Raw genomic sequence first — 18,970 nt, 5'->3', positions numbered from 1 at the left:
TGTTAGAAATAAGAGAAATGCACAACTAATACGAAAATCAACATCAGTCTCTCCTGCCAGCCAGCCCTCACTGCTTCGCACCTGCCTTGAGCACTCCGAGAGTTCATAGCAGGCGTTCTTCCAGCAACGGAAATCAGCTCAGCAAAAACTTTCTGCTCAAACCTGAAGCTCTGGAGCTGGGTGTAGCTCAGAAGTAGAGTGCTTGCCTCTTGAGCACAAACCCTGGGCTTAATACTCAGTACCACAAAAGAAAAAGGAAGTCTTAATGCCTTTGAATTAAAAACTGTCTCACAAAGGAAACCAGTACAGAGGGTGTGCCCAGTCAATCCGTCAATTATTTAAGAAAGAAATGCCCATTCCACAAAATGCTTGTTTACAAAGAAAGTGCTGCTGGTCCTTTATAGGAGACCAGTATCACTCTGGTAGCAAAACAAGATAAAGTACAGGAAACTAAGGACACTAGTGAGCTTAGACACCAAAATCTCTTCTAGAAAATAGCTGATAAGAGAGGGCATGGGAGGCAGGGAGAACTCAGCTGGTAAGGCGCTTGCCTGGCAAGTGCAAGGACCTCAGTTTGATCTCCAGAACCCACAAAAGTGTGCTCTTTAATCCCAGCTCTAGGGGAGTGGAGACGGGAGAATCTCTAGGTCTCTAGCCAGGCAGCCTGATTGGTGATTTCCAGACCAATCAGAGACTGTCTCATAGACAGTAGACTGTGTTTCCGAGGGAGACAACTCAAGACTGGGTTAACATGGTGAGACCCTATCTCAGATGTCCAAGCCAGCTGAGTATATATAGCTCAAAATAGAGTGTTTGCCACTCACAAGGTCTAGAGTTCAAGCCCCAGGACTACTATAGATGTGACAGATAGAAATTCAAATCAAAATTGCAGCAATTTTTAGGAATTGACAGTTTAAAATGTGTGTGATGCAGATGACCTAGAAGCTAGTGGAATTGTGGGAGCAGAGTTGGAGGCCCCTTGCTCCTGTCCTCAAGGCTGCATCCCGTGGTTATCAAAGTGGTGTCCAAGGAGACCTACACAGGGAGCCACGTGTGCATGTTCCAGTGATCCATGAGGGAGCCAGGCCAACTTAGGAAAGAGGAACTCGTTCAGCAAATAATGCTGGCAGAATTGCGTGTGCAATCGGGAAAAGCTAGCAGAAACAACTAAAATCTGAAGAGACTTGGTTTTAAGTCTAAATCCTAAAACTCTAGGGTAACTAGAAGAAACCAGGGTCGCCCTTGTCACTTTTCCTTAAAAAGAATTCCTTCAAATCCAGAGTGTACAAATTATAAGAGGAAAACTCACAATTGGGCTTTTTAAAATGTGCTTTTGACATAATGTGGTTAGGAAACTTAGAGGCAAGTTCTCAAATGGAAGAAGATATTCATAATATTTCTTAAGTTTTGTGGGCTGCGCAGTGGGTGCCTGCTGGGGTGTGTGTGGAGGCCAGAGGGCAGTTTCTGAGTCAGTCCTCTCCTGCCACCGTGTGAGTCCTGGGAAGTAAGCTCAGGTCAGCAGGCTTGGCAACAAGGGCTCACGACATAAGGAATTCAGTGTATCAGTGGTAGAACAAAGGGGGAAATGATGGTCACTCTATGGGTGTAGAGAAGTATTAAACGTCCTTTAGTGACTAGAACTCAGGTTAAATGAAGATTAGGACAAGAGTAGGAGGCTCTGAAGGGTTATGAGACTACGTGAGGCAAGGAAAAGTCTGTCCTTCAGATGACTTACTCTGTTTCAACACTGTGGCTTAATTAGAAAAGCCAAAAACTTTGGTGACTTCCAGGTACCTCAAACATGCAAGACCTAGCTACCCAGGAGCTGCTAAAAGGATGTTTTGATAAACTCATTAGTTCCAAATGCCCCACCCCAGTCCTACCTGTGTTTAATGTTTGCAGATCTCTCCAGTTCCTCCTTGAATGCTGAGCTGCTGACTTCAGACAACTCTGGAGCACAATTATCTTCTCAGCTCTCAGGAGGATGAGGCAGGAGGATGACAAGGTCCAGGCCAGCTTGGGTTACAATAGAGACCCTGGAGATTTCTTTTAAGTTTTTTTTTTAATTCTACATGATGCAGCATTTCACATTCCAAACCCAATCTAATAATATCTGTAAGGAGAACACAGTGTCCCTCTGGATGGAAGGTATTGATCAAAAGTGAGGTTTCATAATTTCATTGCTTAATTGATTTGGATCAAAGGTCAGGAAGGAGATATGCACTTAAGGAGCAGAAGGAGCTTACATCATCCCCTCACCCATCAAGATGATGGAGCCCTAAGTGGCCGACTCTCACTTTCCAAGTGCATGACCTGGGGTTGACACTCTATAAACCAAGCAAGAAAAACACCCTGTGCTTCCGAGACTAGAATGGGTCCACAAGGGGCTCTGAATGAAGGTAATCTTTTTCCTTTTTTTGTAAAAGGATTTCTCCGCATATCTCAGGAGGTGAGAGGTAGAAGCTGAGACCTGATGCACAGATTTTCCAGTCATCTGCCATGCCCATGGGCCATTCCAAGAGCCTGCAACAAATGGTTCCTTCTCTGGAAAGCATGGAGCTTTGCAGAGCCTAATCCTGCCATCCTACTTACAGTTGCTTAGATTGGAGGGTGCCTTAGGGTGATGCAGTCTTTGACTCTCACATGCTAGGACTGGTGACCTGGGTGAGGACGGGTTTAGACGGGGGCTTGGCAGAGGGAACCCGAGAAGAAGGTCCTCTCTGACCACGGGAGCCCAACACAGACTCTGTGTCTAGCTCTGACAATGGAAGGCATAGGCACCTTGCAGTGGCAGAAAAGAGCACGGATCCAAATGACCAGGGACAGCAGAGTTACCAGGTAGACATCCACAAGGCTTTGCCTCAAAGGTCACAGATGGTAAAGGTGCTAGCGGCATAAGCCTGGTAACCTGAGTTCAGTCCTGAAATGAGAGAGGACAGAACTGGATCCACATGGCTGTCTCTCGACCTCCACCTGTGTCTTGTGCACACACACAAATGATAAACACTTTTTAAAGTTTTCCTTGAGATTTATTTATTTTATTTGCATGAGTGTTTTGCCTGTATGTATGTCTGTGTGTCAATGCATGCAGTTCCTGCTGCATGTCAGAACAGGCCAGAAGAGGCCGTCAGATCCATGTGGGTGCTGGGAATTGAACCTGTACCTTCTAGAAGAACAGCTAGTGCTTTTAACCAACGCTGTCGTTATTCCATCTCCAACATGATTATATATATATATATATATATATATATATATATATATATATATATATATAGTCACCAAGATGTAACCAAAAAGCATTCTAGCTCCAGACGGCTAGAGCAAGGTGACTTTTTCACTACCCGTGCTCCTGACACAAGTCCCCTGAGAGTCTTGTTCCCTGTAAACTGAAGCCAAGCCGCTCAGCAGTTTCTTGTGTAACATCGCCTGGCTCTTTAGAATCCTGCTATTTTACAGATCCGGGGCAGTACAAACACTGTCCAGTTGGCTCTGTTGTATCCAGAATAAAGCTGCAATTCAAGGACAGTCGGTGACCCACGTAAGATCAGGAGCAACAGAAAATGGAAGCTTTTCCACTTTGGGTTGAGAAATTGAAAATACCCCCAGGAAGCTGAGATTACAGCGCAGTGGAAGATTTTGTGCTTAACTGCTTAGCACACTCAAGGCCAAGGACTCCCGCCCTAATACCAAAAATCTAATCCGGCTGGAGAGAGTAAAGGTATTCACCGTGGAGTCTAACAAGTCAGCCCCTGAGGAGTGAGCCGCTGAGATTGTCCTCTGGCCACACACACACACACACACACACACACACACACATACACAGCACGCACATACACACTCAAAAAATGAAAAAGAATGTACCTGAAATTTAAAAAATCTGGCAAATGTGTCCCCACATGTGTGCACTGTTGTTCTGGATGCAGGACTGTGATCTGCTCTCGGTTTTCAGGCAACGTCAGCTAAACATGCAGACGTGAGGTTGGCATGGCGACCCATTTTGCTATGGTTCCCAGGCCTTCTCGTTGGCATTCTGTGCACCTGGATCCAACACCTGATCATTCATTGTGAAAAAGGATTATGGTAGGCCTCCTCTCCCAGCTACTACTCCCCAGCCAGGCATGCCATGTGCCCTTGTATTTTTCGCTGGGAGAAAGTCCCTCTTGATGAGAAATTTGCTCTTCCCTGACCTCTTTGTCAGAGACTAATCCCATCTTGTGTTTAAAGTCATTACTCAGAAAGAGAAGTGCATTAGTGTGACCTAGGTCCCAGCTGGCCTCTCCTCTTCTTCAGAGTGATGAATTGACTAAAGAGCGAGAAAGGAAGGGACAGGGGTAGGCAGTGAGGTCTCTACAGAGCCACAGCCTCTGGTGACACGGGGCTCCCAAAACAGAATGAGCCATAACCTGAGAGGTCCCCTTCCTGGAACTCCTTCGGCACCAAGGGAAGTAAAAGCAATGGCTTACTGATTCGCTTTGCATCACTTTATTGATTTTAATTGGATTTATTTATTCACTGCTCTCTCTCTCTCTCTGTCTCTGTCTGTCTGTCTGTCTGTCTGTCTCTCTCTCTCTCTCTCTCTCTCTCTGTGTGTGTGTGTGTGTGTGTGTGTGTGTGTGTGTGTGTGTGCAGGTGTGGACTGCATTTGGAAGTCAGAATGTCTTTCAGGAGTTGATTCACTCCCTCCACCATGAGCGTCCCTGAGACAGAGCTCAGGTTCAGGCTTGGTGACAAGCACCTTTTACCCACTGGACCACAGGGGTACAGCCCCTATCACATTTGCCCACTCATCCACAAAGCCCCCCCCAAACTTGTTAAAAGAAGAATTGAGGGGCTAGAGAGATGGCTCAGAGGCTAAGAGCACTGACTGCTTTTCCGGAGGTCTTGAGTTCAATTCCCAGCAACCACATGGTGGCTCACGACCATATGTAATGAGATCTGGTGCCCTCTTCTGGCCTGCAGGCATACATGGAGGCTGAACACTGTGTACATAATAGATAGATAGATAGATAGATAGATAGATAGATAGATAGATAGATAGATCTTTAAAAAAGAAAAGTGTTCTTACTTACTTCAACAAGAACAAACAGGCAGGTCAGAATGCCTTAAGAGCTCCAGAGGGAGATCTGGCATCCACTTTGTGCCTTTTGGAAATGGTGGCTCTTGCATTGGAAGTACAAAGACTTTCCAATCTGAACCAAGACTCTGCCCAAAGTTGGGAGGCGCAGAAGAGCCTGTCTCCAGCAACTACTATGCTTTTGAAATGACAATTAAGGCAGTGAGGGCCAGGCATGGGGTGGAGGAATTGCTTTGTCTCCACTAGCAATGCTTCTTAACACTACAGTTAGATTTTCATCGTCCCTAAGAAATTGGCTGTAGAATTACTGACGAGTCATCTTAATGCCTGCCATCTTTCCTGAGTCTGAGTGGTCCTGAATAGGCTGCTGCTGACCTCTGGGAGTTAATGGCTGGGCTCCAAAACTGGGCACAAGGTGAATGTCCTGGAGCTAGCCTTTAACAAGCCGTTGACCAACCAACTCCAGAGCCTTGTCTGGTGATTGAGGAGAGTGTACCATTAAGAGTGAGGCTTCATTTCCAGGCGTGGCCTGCCCTCTGGGCCAAGTGGGCCACATTTCCTAATCCCGTTTCCTTCTTCCAGCCCTTTGGACTAGTGCTGTTGGGGGGTGTTTGGCTCGACTCCAGTCAAGTTAAAATCCCTATGTTTTGGGGAATATATGGCTTTGTGTTTCCATAAAGCCAGATTGATACAGGACCCATCAGGCAGCTCACTGTTCCATCAGTCAGTAAATGTCTCAGAGATCACGGGAATACAGTGAAAACATGATTTCTCTTTTCAACTCTGGAGAGGTGGTAGATGCTTTACAAGGCAGAATCTTGGGCTGGAGAGATGCTCAGCAGTTAAGAACACTTGTGACTGCTGCAGGGGACCCAGTTTGGTTTCCATATGATAGCTCACACCATCTGTATCTCACCCCCGGTTCCAGGGGATCCAGAGCCCGCCTTGGGCACTGCACACATGTGGTGCACATACATACATACAGGCAAAACTTTCATACACATAAAAAATATTTTTTAAAAAAAATAGAAAAGGGTAATTAAAATTTTTTGAAAGGTGGTGGTGGTGCATTCCGAGTACTTGTGAGGCAGAGGCAGGCGGATCTGTGAGATTGAAGCAGCCTGGTTGGTCTACAGAGCGAGTTCCAGGACAGCCAGGGCTACACAGAGAAGGTCAACTTTTGTGGGAGGTCTTAAGTCATTAGAGGTATGCCCTTGAAGATTTGAGACCCTAGCCCCTGCGCTTTCTCTCTTGTTTCTCCGATGTCTTGAGGTAAATGGCATGTTCCCCCCACGATACACCATGCTGCCACAGGTCCAGAGCAACCTGGGTGACCCCCAAAACTGTGAACCAAAACAAACCTTCCTTCCTTTAAAAGTGATTTGCCTCGGGTGTTGGTTGTGCTAGAAGAAAGCTGTCTACGGCGGTTCAGGTGAGCCGTCATCAATCTGGCACGAAACAGTTACCACCCCCACTGCGGACCACACCAGGGTGTTGGCCCCCAGCACCGGCTTACAATATTCCAACACATATTAGCTGGGTTAATTAGTGATTCAATAAATGTAGAGACTTGGCACACACACACTATAGTGCACTGAACTTAGACTGTCTCGATCTGATTAGAAGTTTCTGGAAGTTTATTAATAATCATGACAGTCGCTCTTGGTGTTGAGTGACTCTTAGAGGCCTTTCCTGGAGTAGGCTCCAGCCCCGTTTCCGGAGGCTCACCTGTCTTCCCTCCTCCCACTCTTTTTTTTTTTTTTTTTTTGGTTTTTTCCAGACAGGGTTTCTCTGCAGCTTTTTTAGAGCCTGTCCTGGAACTAGCTCTTGTAGACCAGGCTGGCCTCGAACTCCTGAGTGCTGGGATTAAAGGCGTGCGCCACCACCGCCCGGCCCTTCCTCCCACTCTTGACATTCTTGACATTCTCCTGAAGGTCCCTCCAGGGCCCTCACTGGCTGGGATGCAGGTGATTAGCCTCTCTTACCACTAGAGGGCGAGCTAAACATAAACCACTTATGAGAGCTTCCTGACTACACCAAGCTGGACACTAACTCACAGTTCCACCGGGAGAGTAGGTGTAACCGGGGGTGTTCAGGTCAGTTCCGTGGCACCAGCTTCCTCCGGAGTCCTTTCTCCTCAGCGCTGTTTATAGCACAACCCCGGGATCGGGACAAGACCCCACAAACAGCTGTGAATGGCACCTTCTGAAGAAGAGTTGTTGAAATTTCTTCGAGAGGCCCCACAACAGTTTCTGGGCCGTTCAGTGAGTCACATCTGCACATGTCCAAACCTCACCCCTGGGGTGTGAGTCGGGAGCCTGTGCTTCTTTCAGCCCTCGGGTTGGTTTCCACGCCTAGTTTTCTGTGTTCATTCGGATTTTCAGTGTTTTTCTAGCCAATTCTCCCCACAACTGTAATCCCCTCAGATTCACCTCTGCATAAATCCGTGGTTTCTTTCTCCTGGCAGGTACAGATATTGGAGCCCTGGAAAGAAAACAGATTTGTCTAACTTGTGTAAACGCACCAGAGACAGAATCAGTCTAGAGGTCCTTTACAGCACCCGGCTATCTAAGGGGACTCTCAATGGGATAGATGAGCTCTGGGCAGGGGACGCGAACGTGTAGATGCGGTCCCTGCCCATCCCACCCCATAGCCCTGCCCCCCACACTTCCCTCCTGGCAGCTGGTTCACGTGCTGGCAAAGATACTGCCCAGAGGCACCCAGAACCCATCTCACGCCCACCCCTAACTAAAGCTGAATGAATGTGAGATCTGAGACCTAGTTACTGTGACATCTCATGGGGTCCTAGATGTCCCAAGGGCCGAAAGGAAACGCAGCAATGCCATTGCTCAGTTTTTCAGTCAACTGTTCGTTATTGCAACAGATGCCGGAGAAATCATCTTGGAAAGAAGAAAGGTTTATTTGACTCATGATTTTTTTTTTAATACTTAACAGTTTTTCTAGTTTCTTCTTTTTAAGATTTATTTATTATGTACACAGTGTTCTGCCTGCTTGTATGCCTCTTGGATATCAGGTCTCATTGTGGATGGCTGTGAGCCACCATGTGGTTACTAGGAACTGAACTCAGGACCTCTGCAAGAGCAGCCAGTGCTCTTAACCTCTGTGCCTTCTCTCAGTTTTCTCAGCCCTCGGCTTATAATTTTGAGGTTCAGTCCATGATCATTTTGCCTGGAGCTTTAGACATGGGATGGAACAGTAGATCCTGGCGGGAGCACATGGCTGCAGAGACCTCTTTACCTCCTGGCCAGGTATGAAGCAAAAAATCAAAGAGGAAAGGTTGGGTCCTGCCATTCATCTCTTCTTTCATGCCTATCTTTCCTCTCCTTTCCTTTCCAAGCATGTACTTTTATTTTGTGTGTGTGTGTCTGTGTGAGTGTGGGCACACCCTCACAAGCCAGATAAGGACAGCTTTTAGGAGTTGTTCTTTCCTTCCCCGTCAGGTTCCAGGGCTAAGCTCGGGTCACTGGCCTTTACCTGCCTCCCCAGTGCTGGAATTACATGCATGTCACAATATAGGATTTTAAACATGGGTTCTCGGAAACAAATTAAGGTCCTTATGTTTACAAGGCAAATGCTGTACTGGCTGGGCCATCTCCTCAGCCCCCAAACATGTTTTCTTTTATTTTTTTTTAATTAAAATGTGCGACAAACAAATTACAAATAAGAAAAACCCCATGGGCAAACATTTTCAAAGCAGACAGAACTCCAAGGCTGTTGATCTAGTTTCTATTTTTAAAAGGCTCAGATTAGAATAACTACAGGTCTTCCTCTGGCTAGGAGAGAGAAGCCATGACACCTCTGCTGGTTTCTATGACAACCATCAACAGCCATGGTAATGCCAACAAAAGAACCAGGGGATTTGGTCATCTTACCACTTTCTGTGTATGTGCAGCCAGATGGGACCAGATGTATTCTGAAGGCAAATGCACAGCCCACTTAACCAAGCTCTGTTGTGTCTCCTGTTTCCAGGGGAGTGTGGGTGGGTTAGCAAAAGGTGAAGTTGGGCTTCACTCTCGTCATCGTCATGGGTTCTGCAGATGCATTTTTTCCCTGTCACTTTGAAGAGATTAGTTAACCTACTTCTAGTTACACAAGTTAGGCTGTCATGATTCCAGAGAGCGGCGGCTCAAAATAGCCCTGTGCACTTGTGCTCAGTGGCAGGCACCAGTTGCTTTCTGCAAAGCAGCTGATTCCCAAGGCCAGGCCTGGGCTGAGGACTGACTGTCAATCATGACAGCCAGAGGCTGCAGGTTTGAGACAGGGCACAGAGGCCTCTGTCTGTCCCCTTGCCTTCTAATGTCCTCCCCTGGGAAACAGATCTCCTGGAAAAGTCTCATCTTGAGATGACACATCACACAATGCATAAGGGACCACAGTGTCTCCCACACTGCGGGAAACAAAGCTTCCAGGACGCTCAGCTGAGGCTCTTTCAGGACTGGAGGGATCTAGCTCAAGTTCACAGAGAGAGGTGCCCTAGCATTTGTGAAGCCCTGGGTGCCAGTGCACACATCTGGGCGTGGTGATACAGGGCTGTCCCAGCAGCAGTGGGTAGGGCTGGAGGATCAGAAGTTCAAGGTCATTCTTAGTGAGTTCAAAGCCAGTCTGGGTTATAGGAGACCCTGTCCGGGAAAACAAACAACCCTCCCCCCCCCCCCAAACCCAGCTGTAACACCTGAGAGCAGGATGTGGTGGTTTGAAAACATGTCCCTTAAAGACTCGTGTATTTTAACGTTTGTTCCACAGTTGGCAGCTGTTTGAGAAGGTCCCTTTCAGGATGTAGAGCCATGCTGGAGGAAGGGCATCCGAGTTTGTGGCCACACCCCACTTCCAGTTCTCTCTACTTCCCTCAGCTTTCTATTCCTGCTGCCATGACAGACAACCAATCCCCTGGAACCATAAGTCAAAAGGAAACAACAGCAACCACAACCCTCCTTCTTCTATAACTTGCTCCTGGTTGCAGCATTTTGCCACAAAAGTACGCAGCACAGAGGAGAAAGGTTTTCTACTCACGCTGTTATGTGGATGACTGTCAGCCTATGCTTGCTTCTCCACGCTCTCCCTCCCCTTCCCATTACTATTAGCCACAGATCCGCTCTATTTCCAAGAGTACCTCAGGAAAGGAAAAGTTCTGGAATTCATAGGCCTAGAGATAATAGTTCCTCCAGGATCGGCCTGATGGATGGGTGGAATGTGTCAAGGCCTGTGTATTTCTGCCCCTGTTTAGCAGAGATTTGTTTATTCTGTGCTTTCTCTGTCTGGGCTCAGTGCTAGGCAACATGATCCATGACCTCCTGATATTTAAAATTTTGTGGCAACAAGACCAATAAACACCATTCCTGAGGAATACAAGCAGGCTACATGTTTGTCCTGTCTCTTGGTCGCCAGGGCTGCTTGGGTTAAGCAGGGAAAAACACTAGCTGGGTCCCACTGTGTTGCAGCGCTGGTGAGAACTGTTACCTGACTTATGTTCACATCCGTCTGTGAGGCTGTACATCCTTACATAAGAACTGAAGTAACTCAGCGAGATTCGGTGACATCCCACAGGCACACACTCAGAAAGTGGCTGAGTCAGAAAATGAACTCAGACTTTCATGCCCTAATTCCTGCAAAAATACATCCTCCGGAACAGAGCAAAAGTTAACTCTGCCTTCCAGAAATAACAGGCCAGAGTCCGTGGGGGGTATGTCCAGGGTCACTGAAATTGCCACAGGTTGAGCTAGTACTAAATGTCCATCCCATGTTCTTTGGCATCTCCTTAGCTCATCACCTGTTCCCACGCTCTTCTTTCCTTATGTCAGATGATGCTGTCACCAGTGGCACTGCCCGTGAAGTGGCATGGTGAAGCAGATGAGGCAGCTGCTTCTCACTTCTGAGGTCCTTACCGTTCTGCCCCTGCTGCTACAGACTGAAAACTAAGGCTATCCTTTGCCCTGGTCTGGCTGTTCCTGACCTACATAAGTCACCCCAGGTTCCATCCCCCTGTACAACAGACCTTTTCTCAAGTCACGAGTGTCCCAACTCCAGCTCCACTGAGACTGGCAGCCCCAAGCAAGCGTCAGGAAATCAGGGTTCACTATTACCAGTTTCTATTTCTTGGCTCTTGGTAGCACTCAATGTGTGTAGGACAGAGGGGAATATATGTGAACAAAACGGAGCATTAGCCTTGTAGGCATGTGTTTCTTGGCCACTGCAGGAAGGAATCAGGAGCATCTGTACTGGCCTTTGAGCCCTGTGGCACCTCCTTTTGTCAGTTCTGTTCTTCTAGAGAACCCCAACTAATGCAGATGTCCAGGTGCCTCAGAGAGGAGTGGCAAATAGATAAAAAATTAATTTCACATTACTATTGATTGCTAGATATTAGTAAGTGCTTTACAGTGTCTCCAGGGGGTCTTGCACATCTTCTAAGCCAGGCACGCTCAATTCTGTGGCTCATCGGGAAGAGGAATGGCACCTGCAGCTACTGGCGCTTACGCTGTGTTCATATGTCCCTCACACAGTAACACAAATAGGCAAAACGACCAAAAGCCAAAACTGGCCTTTTGTGTTTAGCCAATGCTTCTGCTGGTCTAAACAGTGCTTCGTTAGAAGGGGTGACATACACATGTGACCCCAGCATTAGTACACTGAGACAGAAAAATGGGCAGCCTGGACTACATGGTGAGAATGGTCTTGAAGAGGAGGGGTAAAAGGAGGAAGGAAAGGGACAGGAGGAGGAAGAAAGGAGGGAGAAAAAAGAAAAGCTTAGTTTATGAAGTTGATCTCTCCAAGACAGTGAACCAGATGTCATCTGTGCACTTGAAGAGTCCAAGAATAAGAAAATAAAAATGTAGTTTCCAAAAATTAGATTGTAGAAATAAAGATAAAGTTATAAGTCTAGGAGAATGAGAACAGTCTGTCAGCAGCTTTCTCAGCAGATCAAGGATCAGTCATTCACAGTGAGCTATTTTCTCGGATGCTTGGGAAGACCCATCAGCTTAGGTCATTTCAGTTTACAACTGGCTGTTTTATTTACAGGGCCAGAGCTTCTCCCTTCAAATTGAGAGTAATGTCCTGGCCATCCTTGATAAAAGACAGATGTGAACTGAGTTAACCTTTAGGAGACAGAGATACTGACCTCTGGGTTAGGCACTGTCTCTGATATGAGAAACTGGAACTATCAAAGGGGAGGCATGGGGCTTCAGTATACACTGCCTGGGGGTACCAGGAGAGACAGTGGACAAGGTGAAAACACGGGTTTGACTAATGAGCTCTAATAATAGAGGTTGTAAAGTATGGCAGTCTGTATCTGAGTTTTACCTTGAAATAGTGTGAAAAGCTTTCTGCTACTTCCTAGGTTCTCGGCCTAAGAACCAATTAATTCTAATTTATTAACCTTCTACTATTACTAGCAGTCCCTTTTCTGACTATTGCTAAAGACATCTGTTTTCTTACAATTAGTGACTTTCGCTGTAATCTACTCTGAAACATATTTCATGATAGCTGCCTAGTTACCCACTGACGTTAGAACTTACTCCCCTCCTTAGGGTCTTCATTGACTGATGCAGGGTCAAGGTAAGATTGTAAAAATTCCTTTGTTCAGACCTAATGCTTGGTGCCTTAACTATAAAAGAAGGCTTCAGAAACTGGCCTTTGGCCACAGCCTAACAAACACCATCTTTGCCTGTGGTCTTAGCTAGCTGATAAGCTTCTGTGCCCAGCAATTTTTTTTTTTTTTTTTTTTTTTTAGTTTGCTTCTGGTTTTCCTAGGATCTGGTTTCTGGAATAAAGTTTGTTTCTGGTTTATTAAACTTGGTGGTGTTCTCATCTTTGTGCGACCCCCTGGACCCAACATATTGAAACAGAAGGCCTTCTAAGGAACTTTAGGCTAAGGATGCCCAGGGGCAGGCACAGAGTCCCACAGCTAATCAGCCTGGTGGGAGGTGCTGTCGGAGAGTGCCCGGAGGCCTTAGGATTTGGGAAGTGTATGTGCCAAGGAAAACACAGCATTTGGGCAAAGAGAACCAAAGAGCTCCATCTAGTGACTGAGCTCTTCTCATGCTAAAATCAGTAGAGGAAGCAAGATTCCTCGTCACAGATGAGAGCCAGAATACACAAAGCCCCAGAGCATTCCAAACAGGACCTCTAACACGTGTAAATCCAAGTTTTTTTTGTTGTTGTTGTTTGTTTTTTTCCCAAGGTTTTTTATATATAAAGAACTAAAATATTTTATGTGAAAAGTTTTGCTCATAAAACTTCACTGGCAAATAAACAGTTTTCATTAATTTAAGAACACCAGCCCTCACCACATGACCCCCTGTATTGGCGCCATCCCTTTCTGTAGGCTGTATCACCCTTGTAATTACAGAACGGGCATCGTTTCAAACATTCTTTACAATATTTATGCTTTTCCTTCTTACAGGCACTTAGGGTTTTGCATGCATTCATGTTATTAAGTTCATGTAACACAGAGAAAAACATAAGCTATTTGGGGGGTGAAGCATTCACTTGTGTGTATGAGAAAGCGAGAGTGTGGAAGAGAAAAGACAAAGGAAGGCCTAGCGCCGGGGGATCCGGCACCTCCTGAGCTATCACAACCGCTACAAGTTATGACCTAGGGGATGGATAGCAGAGTCTGGGGCAAGCAGGGGGGGGGGGGGGGGCTGGGCTGGAGCCTTTGTCTGTCGAGTATGTTCCTGGAAGACAGAGATGGGTGCCACTGACAGACAAACGAAATACAGTCTTCGCTGAGGAGCATGAGTCACATGGCATATGGAACTCGGCAACTCACATGTGGGAGCAACAGATGGCAACTTCAGAAATAGTGTGTCTGACAGCTAGGTGGGAGTGTGTAATTAGCTGAAGTCAACATATGATAAAAATAAGTACGGTCTTAGTAAGGGTTTCTATTGCTGCAATAAAACACCAAGGCCAGAAGCAACTCGGGGAGGAAAGGGTTTATTTGGCTTACACTTCTGCATCACGGTCCATGATAGTCCATCACCGAGGGAAGTCAGGGCGGAAAGTCAAGCAGGGCAGGAACCTGGGGGCAGAACCCGGAGAAGAATGAAGAGTGCCGCCTAAAGGCTTGTTCCTCATGACCTGCTCAGCCTGCCTTCTTTTTTTTTTTTTTTTTTTTTTTTTTTTTTTTTTTAGTTTTTTGAGACAGGGTTTCCCTGTAGTTTCTAGAGCCTGTCCTGGAACTAGCTCTTGTAGACCAGGCTGGTCTCGAACTCACAGAGATCCGCCTGCCTCTGCCTCCCGAGTGCTGGGATTAAAGGCGTGCGCCACCACCGCCCAGCCTCAACCTGCCTTCTTATACAGCACCCAGGACCACCAGCCCAGGGGCAACACCTACCTCAGTGAGCTGGACCCTCCCACATCAGCAATCAATCAAGAAAATTCACCACAGGCCAATCTGGTGGGGACATCTTCTCAACTGAATTTCCCTCTTTCAAAATGACTCTAGTTTGTGACAGTGGACATAAAACTAGCCAGCCCAGTATACATTGTTGTGATTAATTGTCTTAGGGATATTTAGAATTTTCATTTAAATATCATCCAGATAACAAGTAACTGTCATATCTGGGAAACAGGGATATTCTTAATAATAGACGCCAGTATATGTCAGCAGACCCAGACACTGTAGCATGAATTCGAATTGGTATTAATAATACAAACCCAGCCGGGCGGTGGTGGCGCACGCCTTTAATCCCAGCACTCGGGAGGCAGAGGCAGGCGGATCTCTGTGAGTTCGAGACCAGCCTGGTCTATAAGAGCTAGTTCCAGGACAGACTCTAGAAACTACAGGGAAACCCTGTCTCAAAAAACAAAAAACAAAAAACAAAAACAAAAACAAACCCAGAGTCAGAGCCAGGTGGTGGTGGCGCACGCCTTTAATCCCAGCACATGGGAGGCAGAGGCAGGCAAATCTCTGTGAGTTTGAGGCCAGTCTGGTCTACAGAGTAAGTTCCAGGACAGCTAAGGCTGTTACACAGAGAAATCCTGCCTCGAAAAACAAATAAACATACAAACACTCCAGATTCACATATAGGGGTTAGTAAATACTGAAGATCAGAGAAGCAGAGCAGCCAGCCACTAGAGAGTTCTTAGCTCTATCAATGCTTAGACCAGAGGGTGATCCTGTCTCTGAGAAACCTCAGACTGTCTTTGAGCTCCTGTCTCCTCCTGCCTTATACTGTTCTCTCTGCCCAGCCCTAACACTCCTGTCTCCACCTCCCTAGTGCTGGGATTAAAAGCCTGGGACTTGAAAGTACTGGGGATTAAAGGTGCCAGTCACCACCTCACGGCTCTGTTTCTCTTTAAGACTGGATCAATATTGCGCCAGGGTGGCCTTGAACTCACAGAAATCCCTTTGCCTCTGTCTCCTGAGTGCTGGGATTAAAGGTGTGGACCCCCACTGGCCTCTGTGGCTAACTAGTGGCTTAGCTCTGCACTCTGATCTTCAGGCAAACTTAATTTGTTAGATTACAAACAAAACATCACTACAAGACACTATCTGTGCTGTGGTTTAGATGTGGTTTGGACATGTTCCCAAGGGTTCCTGTGTTGGAACTCGGTCCACGGGCAGTGATGAGAAAAGTGTTGAAACCATGGAAAGCAGAGCCAGCAGGAGCCAGGTTCTCAGGCCTCGCTCCCGGGCAGATCAGTGAGCTGATGAGAACTCCTATTAGTTCTCATCAGAGTGGACAGAGTGAAGCCCGTCTTTCTTTCTCTTGTCTGTACTCTTCTGTTTTTCTTTTTTCTATTTTCAGCTCAGAGCCCCTCATGCATGCTGAGCAAGCACTCTGATGCAGAGTTAAACTCTTAGCTCGCCATTTTCCTTTCTGCTTCTCCGTGACATAAACAGATGGCTAACCTGAGCCAGAGACTAAACAGTTAGGGCTGCCTGAACTTGAATGTTTGGTCTTTGTTTGCTTATTTTTTGTTGTTGTTTTTTGAGACAGGGTTTTGTTATGACCAAGTTTCTGGTCCCCAAATGAATTCATGGAGATGGATTTCCAATGCAAATTACAATTTATTTGCAATATATAATAATCAAATTTAAGTTTGGACCAATACCTTTCCCACACCCCAGCATAGTGGGTGTAGAAAGTGTTCCTGGAGCCCTGGGAGGGAAAACTTTTAAAGGGGAAATGCCGTAATCAGGGGAGTTCATGTCCTGTCACCTTGGAATTGGGTAAGGAGGGCATAGGGTAGAGTAGTTTCTGAAACCATTGGTCAGTTTTTGGGTGCGAAACCTAACAGCCATAAATTACTGACAAGGTATCTTCAAGGACTAGAACATCTGGACCTTGTTAAATTTTATGGCCCTGCTCCCTATCTCCTTAATTGGCCATTTTTAGGGTATCTGTTCAAATGTTGCAGCACATTTCTGGAGCTGAGATCGTCCACCCCCCAGCTCATTGTATGGCTTAAGATGAAGCCCCTTCTTTAAAATGGAGTTTGCAAAGTCATGTCCTCACAGTTTCTCTGTGTAGTCTTGGCTGTCCTGGAACTTGCTCTGTAGACCAGGGTGGCGTCAAATGCACAAGAAAACTGCCTGCTTCTGCCTCCCGAGAGCTGGGATTTAAAGGTGTGCACTACCACGGCCCAGCAAACTTTTGGTCTTTAATCTTGAACTAAGTGATTTTTGTTGTTTTTAAAGTTCTTAGCTTTAGACATTTATCATAGCAACAGGAAACAGCTGCCTTAGTTACTTTTCTATTGCTGAAAAACAAAAAACAAAACCCACCATGACCAAGGAGGCTACTTATAAAAAGCATTTAACTGGTCCTGTGGTTCTAGAGGTTCAGGATTCATGACAGTGGAGCAACTAGAGACAGAGGCAGGAACAGCTGAGGGCTCATTTCTTGATCCGCAAGTAGTGACAGAGAGAACTCAAAATGGTAATATAATAGTCTTTTGAAACCTCAAAGCCTACCTGGAGTGATATACTTCCTTCTACAAGGCCACATGTCCTAATCCTCTCTCAGACAGGCACCAACTGGGGACCAAATATTCGAACAAACTAGCCTATGGGGGCCATTCTCATGCAAACCACCACATTTCACTCCTTAGCTCCCATAGCTCAGGGCCCTGTCATAATACAGATGCATTCAGTCCAACTTCAAAGTCCCTGTCAACTTTCACATTCTCAGTGGCTGTTCTAAAGTCCAAACTCAAAGTCTCTCCCAAGACTCAAAGCAATTTCTTTTTTTTTTCTTTTTTCTTTTTTTGGTTTTTTGAGACAGGGTTTCTCTGCAGCTTTTTTAGAGCCTGTCCTGGAACTAGCTCTTGTAGACCAGGCTGGCCTCGAACTCACAGAGATCCGCCTGCCTCTGCCTCCCGAGTGCTGGGATTAAAGGCGTGCGCCACCACCGCCCGGCTACAATTTCTTAATTGGAACCCCATGTAAAATCAAAGGGCAAATTACATGCGTCCAACAGTGAAAACGCCACTTCCTGTAGCTCCATGTCTAATGTCAAAGGACCTGGGTGGCTCTGTCCTTTGAGTTCTGCTCCCTGCAACACACCTCTCTCTTGCTCAACACTCCTGGTCTGCGGCTTTCATGGTAGGCATCTCACAGTTCTGGCGCCTCTATTTCTTACACTTATTTATTGTGTGTGGTGTACGTGTGAGTGTGACTCAGAGGACAGCTGACAAAAGTTGGTTCTCTCTGTCCACCATATGTCTCTGGGATTGAAGTAGGGTCCAGGCTTAAAGCCAGGTGCCAAAACCTGCTCAACCAACTTGCTAGCCTTGCTTTTGGCAGTGCTTTCCCCAGTGAACCTGGAACTCTCAGCTTCAGCTAGAGTGGCCCTACCTCGTCTCTACCTTCCCACGGCAGTGGCCAGCAGACCCAACCGTGAATGCTGGGATGGAACTCAGGTCCCTCATGCTTACACAGCCAGCCTTTCCTGAGAGCCACCGCTCCGTTTGCATTGGCCCCGCCGGCTGGTGCCGGCCACACCACCTGTCTTTTCTTCCTTCAGTTTTCCTCCCTGTTACAAGCAGACAGTAACTAGCCAGGTGTCTCCTTACCTCGGGCAACACACATTTCTCCCCTAGGCTGATGAGCATGCTTCTCTCCTCGCTTGATCTACCACGTGGCTCTTTGTTCACATCTGATGCTGTGTTATTGATGTCTTCACTTGTTGCGCAGAAAACCTTGGCTCAGAATCACTGACTTTATTTAAATTTTTGATTTGTTCATTGTGATTTTTTAAAAAAAATGTTTCTTCAAACAGTTATGATCTCATTCTTGATTTTTTTTCATATCTAACCCCTGCTAATCTGGCCCAGTACTGGCTTCTTCTTCAGTGAATTAGCACAAGGGTCGTCAGCATAGGGCTTGCCACTACCAACAGTACAACCTGGGACAAGTGCCTTCTCTTGCTTATTCTGCCTAGAGTTACTTCCTCTCCTCATTTGCCACATATACAGCAATTAAGCCATCTACACCCTAGTTAAAGCTAGCAATGCTCTGTCTTAGCCATGTATTCATAGATCCTGTTTCAGAACGGGAACACACAGGAGGCTCCCTGGGAATGCTTTAAATGACTTTTTACATGTTCTGAATACAAATAACACAATCACGCAATTAAGCTTAGGAATAGTTTTATATCTACAGCTTGGGTGTTGAGCATCCAGCGAAGATCCTTGTGTTAAAAGGTGGGCCCTGGGTAGTAGGTATGTACAGAACTCTCAAAGTCCTCCTCCCAGTCTTGTATCTCTGCCGATGGTGGGTGCCTGTGTTAGCTCTGGGCCTGAGGTTCTGGGAAACTGTGTGGAGGTAGTGGAAACTTTGTGGGGGGAGGGGGTTTGACGCCCTTAAATCACTGGGGGAATGACTAAAAGGGAGAGCATAGCAGCCACCCCCTTCTATCTTTGTTTCTT

The sequence above is a fragment of the Arvicola amphibius genome, chromosome 12 (assembly GCF_903992535.2).
Source record: "Arvicola amphibius chromosome 12, mArvAmp1.2, whole genome shotgun sequence".
In the NCBI taxonomy this organism is placed as follows: Eukaryota; Metazoa; Chordata; class Mammalia; order Rodentia; family Cricetidae; genus Arvicola; species Arvicola amphibius.
This window is presented reverse-complemented; position numbering follows the sequence as displayed.